Source organism: Saccopteryx bilineata, chromosome 5 (genome assembly GCF_036850765.1).
Source record: "Saccopteryx bilineata isolate mSacBil1 chromosome 5, mSacBil1_pri_phased_curated, whole genome shotgun sequence".
In the NCBI taxonomy this organism is placed as follows: Eukaryota; Metazoa; Chordata; class Mammalia; order Chiroptera; family Emballonuridae; genus Saccopteryx; species Saccopteryx bilineata.
Genome location: NC_089494.1, coordinates 49830477 through 49836551, shown reverse-complemented (window position 1 = coordinate 49836551; position 6075 = coordinate 49830477). Strand labels below are relative to the sequence as shown.

The following is a 6075-nucleotide window of genomic DNA, read 5'->3' as shown; positions in this document are numbered from 1 at the left end:
ATAAAAATACTTTTTAGATAATTGTCTGTGTAAGAAGAAAATGGAAAAAAGTAAAGCTTAAATAGTTTCATTTTTTTTTCAATCCCATAACCAAGGTTGATTTATGTAGTTACAGGCTAGAACTAAAATTACATGCCCATGCAATTACTATGGGAAAAAAATAAATCTTTTTAAATTTCCTGTCTAGAGCTATTGAGCCAGGGTGAAGACTTTTCTTCCTGACTTGTAAAGACTTGAAATTCCTTTCACATTGATCTAGATTTAAATGTCATTTCTCTTTTGATTATACAAGCATAGGCAATAAGTATTCTCAATTCTTTTTTGCATCATGTACCACGTTTTACGTTTAGTAATGGTAATAAAAATACTTAAATACATACTTTTAGATCTTTTAAGAGAAAAATATTTTTCAGAATTGAATATTGCTCACATCACTTTCTGTTTTATTTCCTGTTGAATTGTATCACAAAACATCTTTTCTGAAAAACATAGAAGACCTTGAAAGCATAACTGAAATTTTCCTTTGTTAAAAATTTCTTAATATTTGTCATTATTATAATGTGCTCATAAAGTTGCACATCTTTGTAAAAATGTAAACTGGGATACAGTGCATGATTTTTGAAGAACTTTGGACATCGTATCTTTGCTCCCTAGCCTTTGAACAGAAATAAAGCTACAGTTTGTATAACATGTGCTCAGTTCTTATTTTGTGCTGGGAACTGTCACACATATTAATTGATTGAACGTCCTCTATTATGCACATGAAGAAGGCAAAAAAACAGAAAGGATGAGTAACTTAATCAGAGTCACCAAGGTAGAATTAGGCAAAGGCGAGACTCATACCCCACTCGTCTGCCTTCAAAGTCTAGAAGAAAGCATACTAATTATTTTTAATAGCTAGAAAAGTATATGATAAAAATAACAAGTTGAACTTAAAAATACTTTATTGATATATTGTTAAAGGAGAAAAACATTGAGTTTGTTAATATGATAAATAAACAATATTATTTTTTCATGGCTCTTTTCCCTCTTAGCTTTCTGAAGTCAAAATTTGGAACAAGTGACTCATAATGCAAATGGCATGACCATTAGGTAATTGTTTTCTCCAAAATGTTCAAAACTATTGTGAAATTAGTTTTTAGCTGAATTAATATTCCAGTAAAGTAAATAAAATGAAAGGAGTAGAAATTCAAGTCTAAATGTGAACTTCTCTGTAGATTAATACTCTAAAGATGAATAATTTATATAATTGTTTATTTATTGTTATTAAAAATCCAACTAAGCCTGACCAAGCAGTGACACAGTAGATAGAGCGTCGGACTGGGATGCCAAGGACCCAGGTTTAAGACCTCAAGGTCACCAGCTTGAGCACGAGCTCATCTAGTTTGAGCAAAGCTCACCAGCTTGGACCCAAGGTCGCTGGCTTGAGCAAGGGGTTACTCGGTCTGCTGAAGGCCCATGGTCAAGGCACATATGAGAAAGCAATCAATGAACAACTAAGGTGTCACAATGAAAAACTAATGATTGATGCTTCTCATCTCTCTCTGTTCCTGTCTGTCTCTATCTATCCCTCTCTCTGACTCTCTTTGTGTCTCTGTAAAAAGAAAAAAAAAATCCAACTAAGTGGCAGTAAATAAAATTGCGTCAAACCAAAGAATATCTCTCAGTAAAAGAAAATGCTGAGAGCTAGAATGTAGTCAGGCTGGAGAAGTAGCAATAGTTACCATGGAGGCAAACTGAAACAGATAGAAAAGGCCACAACACATCTAACTTAACACCTCAACTTACTCCTCCCTAATTACTTCATACCAACATCCCATTGCTTTAAAGGCATTCTGTGCTGATTTATTGTAGGAGCACAATGACATATCATTAGGCTTCAGGTTTTCACAGCTACTGTGTAAGTTTTTAGTGTGATTTTTCTTGTTAATCTTCTTTGGGTTTCTGCATTAAGTAAAAAATATAAATTGAACTAGGCAATCATAACTACAGACTGCTAATTTTTAAAATATAAAATTTCAGATATTTTCTCAAAATTAAGGAAGAATAAGTTTCTAACTCAATATGTTCAAAAGAAAAAAAATGTTCTGGGTCCAAAATTACAAGTAAGCACGATCATTTTTAAGAAAGAAATCTTTACTTTTTTACACTCACAATAGTTTAAAGAACCCATTAAGTAGAAATGCAATAATTAGAAACAAACAAAAAAGGTTGTTTTTATTCCTTATTGATTGGTTCCTAATATGAACAATGGATTCACTACAGTAACTTCATGTGCATATTTTAAATGAGATCACAAATTGAAGAAATGTTCCACAAATCTAATCTGTTAGGTTATGCACTATAGCCACAGAATATCTATAATCATTTACATGTATTCCCAATTTTTTAGCTAAATATCCGTACTTTCATAGTATAGTTCAGATTTTTTTAATTTTGAAACTCCTTAGTAATCATTATCAATGGCTAAAAGATGTCTAATGCATCACAAATACTAAAATATTGAAGTGAATATATATTTCAAACTTATAAATAAGAAAACTTTTATTTCTCTCAATTGTATTATGTTAATAAAACCTATCTTTTCTGGCACATTGGTTTATTTAAGCATGTAGTCTTCATAAAACTGAATTGGTTTAACTTATTGAGCACCTCATTATATTATATCATTTTTATTTGGTGATTCCCAGTGCAAGTAGTTGGAGCAATAAAAATAAAATGATATGCAGAAGTAATGAACTGTGTCACTACAAACAAGTATTTATGTACATTTCCTCATACAAATGTTCAGTTCTTATCAAAAATGCAAAATTTTCTTGTCACTTTTCCTGTCCTATGATGCCAATAATTAACTTCTCATAAGATGGCATTTTGGCACTATTTTAGTAACAGAAGTATTGATAGTGACAATAATCAATATAACACACTATAACTACTCAATTTTCCCTGTAGCCTTTGACTGTGAAAATACCATTATGCACTCAATAAATTGGACCACATGAATCTCAGTATCCCCTTTTCTCTCATTCCCCAACTATAACCATTTCCAAAATCCCTTTCCTAAACAGGTCTGAATCTGTCCCTTCTTCTATAGCCACACTGCCACTGCTTTAATTCAGATTTATAACAGTTTTCACTGGATTAAGTTTCTTAACCAGCCTACCTCCCTGCTTCCTCTGCCATCCTATCTATTCTCCACTTTTGTGCCAGAGTAATCTTTTGTTTTTGTTTTGAGAAGCAAAAGCCAAGTTTATTTATTCATTTTTTGCATTTGACATACTACTCCACAACATCCTTGGCCTGAGACTTGTTGCCGTAATCCTTAACCACCACACAACTGCAACCAACCACTTTACGGGGTTTTCCCGGGAGACTTTAGAGGCCTACCCATCCCCCTAGTTTCTTGTTGTCATCAACCTTAATTAGGTTCATTTGGTGTTCAGCACGAAGGACCTCCACCAACTTCAAATGCACAGGCTCATCATAGTTGGATGCAAGCACACAAAGGTGTGCTTGGCACCTCTTCCTATGTTTCCTGTACAACAGGTGCCATTCAGAACTTTTGGGTTAACACTATGAATTTCATGCTTTCTTCCTTTGGCTGCAGTTTTGTACTCGTTGGTCCCAACCCACAATATTGAAATTGGTACACACACTTGTCTAAGGCAGGGGTCCCCAAACTTTTTACACAGGGGGCCAGTTCACTGTCCCTCAGACCATTGGAGGGCCGGACTATAAAAAAAACCTATGAACAAATCCCTATGCACACTGCACATATCTTATTTTAAAGTAAAAAAACAAAACGGGAACAAATACAATATTTAAAATAAAGAACAAGTAAATTTATTTATTTTTTTAAATAAATTTTTATTAATGTTAATGGGATGACATTAATAAATCAGGGTACATATATTCAAAGAAAACATGTATAGGTTATCTTGTCATTAAATTATGTTGCATACCCCTCGCCCATAGTCAGATTGTCCTCCGTCACCCTCTATCTAAGAACAAGTAAATTTAAATCAACAAACTGACCAGTATTTCAATGGGAACTATGGGCCTGCTTTTGGCTAATGAGATGGTGGTGCCCCTTCCAGAAGTGCGGCAGGACCGGATAAATGGCCTCAGGGGGCCGCATGTGGCCCTCGGGCCGTAGTTTGGGGACCCCTGGTCTAAGGCTTTGACAGCTTAGCATATTCCTCCTGTTAAACCATCGTGGATGAGAGTGGTTTTCAGCACCTCTTGTAAAGCAGTATTAACATTCATTACACCTCCCGTAGCAATGCTTTCCTCCACCATGGTGGGGGGGTTCGATGGAGCTGAATCTTGAACATGCACCCAAACGTCTACCTTCGCACAACTCGGCGATGGCTGGGAAAAAGAGCCAGGGTATCTTTCTAAAGTTCAAAATTATTCATATTGTCCTTTTATAAAATCCACCAATGACTCTCAGTTGCTTTCAGGATAAAATCTAAATGTTTTAGCAATTCTTCATGGCTTTCATGTTATGCTCCTTACTTGACTATCCAACCTCACCTCCCATCATCTCACAATGCCTAATAATATAGCACCACTTGAAATTAATTCCACAGGAGCAGTGCTCTCTGATGCCCTCATGTGCCTGGAAGACTCAGTTCCAACAAACACTCTCTCCAGGGCCTCCTATAGTCCTTTCGTCTGGGCTCAGTGAGTTCTGTCTCCTTTAGACCCTGCACCTACACAGTTGCGCATTCCACCACACTGCAGTGTGCTTGTTTTCTCCTCTAGACTCTGCTTTCTGACTGTATGCTCCTATAAGACAAACTGGTTTTCAATTTCCACATAATATACTCAATACACAGCCACATGGATACTGTTCTATACAACCTAGACTTTTTAGGACTATCTGGTTTCATTATATATATTGGCATAAGTACAGAATAATATTTTAAGGATGCTGCTTCCTCTTTTTTAATATATAAAAAAAGATAATGAACATAGACTTAACTGGAAATGAGTCTGAGGAAAAAAATAAAACCATATGCTGTGGTCCTTTATGGTAAATAAAAATAACAACATTCTCAGGTTTTAAAAAAATCAAAAGTTATATATTTCTTATTGTTAGTAGTCTTCTGGCTATAGGCCAGAACTTAGGCTGACTTCTCTCTCAATTTATACAAAAATATTCAATTTTCTTTTTACTGTAATTGCCAATTAAGATTATCCAGGGGAGGAAAGACATCAACTGGCTCTTTTGCACTCCCAATGAGTTTGAAGGAACTCAATTCTCAGTTGCAGTTTCCTACCTCTTCTTTCCAGTGACAATAGAGAAACACTAGGCCACAGGGGTGATGACACAGCCCTCAATCAAAGCAGCTGCTATTTGTCTAATTTTGAGAGAAAATCCTAAACTCTTAATTTGTGTTTGTCTCATTCTCAACTCTCCCACTTTCCAATAAGTCACATCAATATTAAATGTGACACTTAACTGAGCTCTGCGTGCATTATATTGTATAATATACAGTATTATGTAATATAGTATATATTATGTATACCATATAGTAAATATGCAATAAGTATATTCTATTACATAATGTAATATACATATCATATGGTATATATATATTTATTATATTCATCCCCACCCCTCTTCCCTAATCTTTTTTGAGTTTAGAGCTAGAAGAGGATAGAATATGAAAGTTTCCCAAATGGTATGCTTCCAATAGGTTACAGGTAATATGTGAGCAACAATATTGATCACCCCAGGCTTTGAGGCAAGCAGAGCTTGGGCTGGAGTAACTAGAATCCCAGAAGTCAGTTGCCTCTAACCTTGAGCAGCCTCTTCCTTTTCTTATATGCCACGTTATTATTCACTATGGGTGTTATAACATGGAAAAGTTTGGGGAAGCACTATAATATGCACTCATATGTACAACAACAAATCTCTAGTGTACAGATCCTTTTCTTCTTCTAAACTTGCTCTTACTCTTGTATTCCCTATCTTACTGGCTTGTATCACCTCCCAGTCTGTCACCCAGGTTAGAATATGAGTCACACATGACTTCCTTCTCTCTCACATCACCCTTCTAATCATTG

General features: G+C 35.2%; 1 pseudogene; it reads right to left on the bottom strand.

Moving 5' to 3' along the window:
* Positions 1-3258: 3258 nt before the first annotated feature.
* LOC136338532 (small ribosomal subunit protein eS12-like) lies at positions 3259-4299 on the bottom strand (annotated as a pseudogene).
* Positions 4300-6075: the final 1776 nt, after the last annotated feature.